The sequence below is a fragment of the Mastomys coucha genome, unplaced genomic scaffold (genome assembly GCF_008632895.1).
Source record: "Mastomys coucha isolate ucsf_1 unplaced genomic scaffold, UCSF_Mcou_1 pScaffold4, whole genome shotgun sequence".
Lineage (NCBI taxonomy): Eukaryota > Metazoa > Chordata > Mammalia > Rodentia > Muridae > Mastomys > Mastomys coucha.
The window spans coordinates 56,944,064-56,946,947 of NW_022196910.1; the positions used below are offsets into that span (position 1 = coordinate 56,944,064).

Sequence of the window (2,884 nt, forward strand, 5' to 3'; positions counted from 1 at the left end):
ATTGAGACATCATCTTCATGTATGTTTCTTTGATAGGAAGGAAATGTCCTTCGCTATCTCTTTTAATTAATTTTGGTTGAAAGCCTATTTTATTAGGTATTAGAATGATTACTTCAACTTCTTTTTGTTCCCATTTGCTTTGAAATCCAGCCATGTACTGTGAAGTAATGTCTATATACTTGTTTTGGGGAGGTATTTCTTGGATGTGGCAGAATGATGGATCCTGCTTTTACATCCATTCTGTTAGCCTGTGTCTTTTTATTGGGGAACTGAGTCCATTGAGCTTGAAAGATATTAATGACCAATGATTATTAATTCCAGTATTGTTATGTTGGTACTGGTAGTATATATATATGCATGTATATGTTTATTTCCCTTCTTTAGGTTTTTCCTATGCAGAATTATTTATTTCCTCTGTTTTCTTGGATATAGTTAGCCTCCTTGGGTTGGAGTTTTCTTTCCAGTATCTTCAATAGGGTTGGATTCATGGATAGATAGTGTTTAAATTTAGTTTTGTCATAGAATATGCTTTTTCTCAATCTATGGTAACTGAAAGGTCTTATGAGTATAAAAATCTGTGCTGATATCTGTGGTCTCCTAGGGTCTGCAGGCTATCTTCCCAGGTCTTTCTGGCTTTTAGAGTCTCTTGACACATAGAGTGTAATTCCAATAGGTCTGCCTTTATATGTCACTTGCCTCCTTTCCCCTTGAAGCTTTAAACTTTTTTTCTTTGTTCTGTACATTTAGTGTTTTGATTATTATGTGGTGGGAAGATTTTCTTTTTTTGGTCAATAGCAAAAAACTCCAATTCTAAAATGGTCAAAATATATTCACATATACATGTAAAAAGAGATATAGAAGACTAATGCAATCCTATATTATTCACTATGTAGCCTAGGATGGTTTGTAATTCACAGAGATCTACATACCTCTGCCTCCCAACTGCAAGGATGGTGTGTATCATCACACCATGTGACCTAAATGAATTTTTAATAAACCACAGCAAAAATTATTTTAAACATGTAAACTATACAGCAACTGCATGGTAAATATTTACCAGTCAGTAATTAATATTAAATATGGACATATTGTTAAGATTATCTAAACAGAAGGGACTTTTCATTTATTTTAACAGTTGTCTTCTAAAGTCTTCTGGGAATAGAAGTTAGGGGAAGACTGAGTGTTGGACCAAGAGCAATTAATTTAAAGGGACATTTTTGTGGAATGATGTTTATAAGATTATGTATTAAACTGATCTCAATTGCAACTAGACTGTAGGCACATAATAATAGCAGCATGAAATACATGCTACAAATATGAGCTATTATATGACACAAAGAAATATTCAAACATCATCTTCTTCACTAACTAACAATAATACAGGGATGACAAGTTAGTTTGTCTTGAGAATGGCACCTGACTCAACTCTGAGGTTTTATAAAATATTTCTTATTTTTTCAACCAGATTGGACAAGAAACAATAATCAAAAATGAGAAACCGAACAGTAACAACCTTCATTTTGCTGGGTCTCACAGATGACATTCGGCTACAAATTCTGCTTTTTATATTTCTGATCCTTTCTTACATGTTGAGTTTATCTGGCAACCTAACCATCATCACCCTCACTCTGATTGACCCTCATCTTAAAACACCTATGTATGTTTTCCTCAAAAATTTCTCCTTCTTAGAAATTTCACTCACAACTGCTTGTATTCCCAGATTTCTATACAGCATATCATCTAGGGACAAGTCCATTACCTATATTTCTTGTGTCAGTCAACTTTTGTTTATAGACCTCTTTGCAGTTACAGAATTTTTTCTCCTGGCTGTCATGTCCTATGACCGTTATGTGGCCATCTGTAAACCTCTGCATTACATGACCATCATGAATAGCAGAGTCTGTAAGAAGTTCATCTTCTTCTGTTGGGTAGCAGCACTGATCATCATTCTCCCGCCAATTGGTCTAGGCTTGGGCCTAGAATTCTGTGACTCAGATATTGTTGACCATTTTTGCTGTGATGCAGCTCCTCTTCTGAAAATCTCCTGTTCAGACACTTGGTTGATAGAACAGATGGTGATAGTTGGTGCTGTGTTGACATTCATCATCACCTTTGTGTGTGTTGTCCTTTCCTATGTTTATATCATCAAGACCATTCTGAGATTTCCCTCTGCCAAGCAAAGGAAAAGGCCTTTTCCACCTGTTCTTCCCATATGATTGTTGTTTCTATTACTTATGGTAGCTGCATCTTCATTTATGTCAAACCTTCATCCAAGGATGATGTAGCTATTAATAAAGGGATTTCACTTATTATCATATCAATTTCACCAATGTTGAATCCCTTTATTTATGCACTGAGAAATAAGCAAGTGAAGCAAGCTTTCAATTACTCAATTAAAAAGTTGCATTTCTCTCAAAGATGTAAAACAACAAATGAATACTAAACAAAGTAGGGTGAAGGATTGGAAGATCTGAAGCTTTATTATAGTATTATTTGATATCCTTGCTTTTTAATCTTCATATACTCACATTTTCTCCTTAAACTTGCATTGTGGGGAGCCGTGAATCTTGAGAGGCATTCGCCATGGCAAGATGGCGCCTACTTCTGCTGTTAACTCCTAGTGGACAACTGTTTGCGCATGTGCGTAGAGTGAAAAGGACGCCAGGTCACGGCCCATCCCAGGGCATTACATAGGGTAATGAGCGAACAGCCAATCATGAGCAGACACACCACGCTGTGGGCAGATACGCGCACTGTGGTGTATATAAGCAGTGCGGATTTTGGACTCGACCCCCTTTTTCACTATGGATGGAGATAAATAAACAGTTGCTGCAGAAGGAACCTAGAGTGTCCGCGTGTCTTCTTCCCGGCGAGAGGACCACGC

The 2,884-nt window shown here is 36.7% G+C and overlaps 1 pseudogene; it reads left to right on the top strand.

Annotated features, from left to right (window-relative positions):
• The first annotated feature begins 1,490 nt into the window (after positions 1 to 1,490).
• Positions 1,491 to 2,443, top strand: LOC116075953 (annotated as a pseudogene).
• The last annotated feature ends 441 nt before the right edge of the window (positions 2,444 to 2,884 follow it).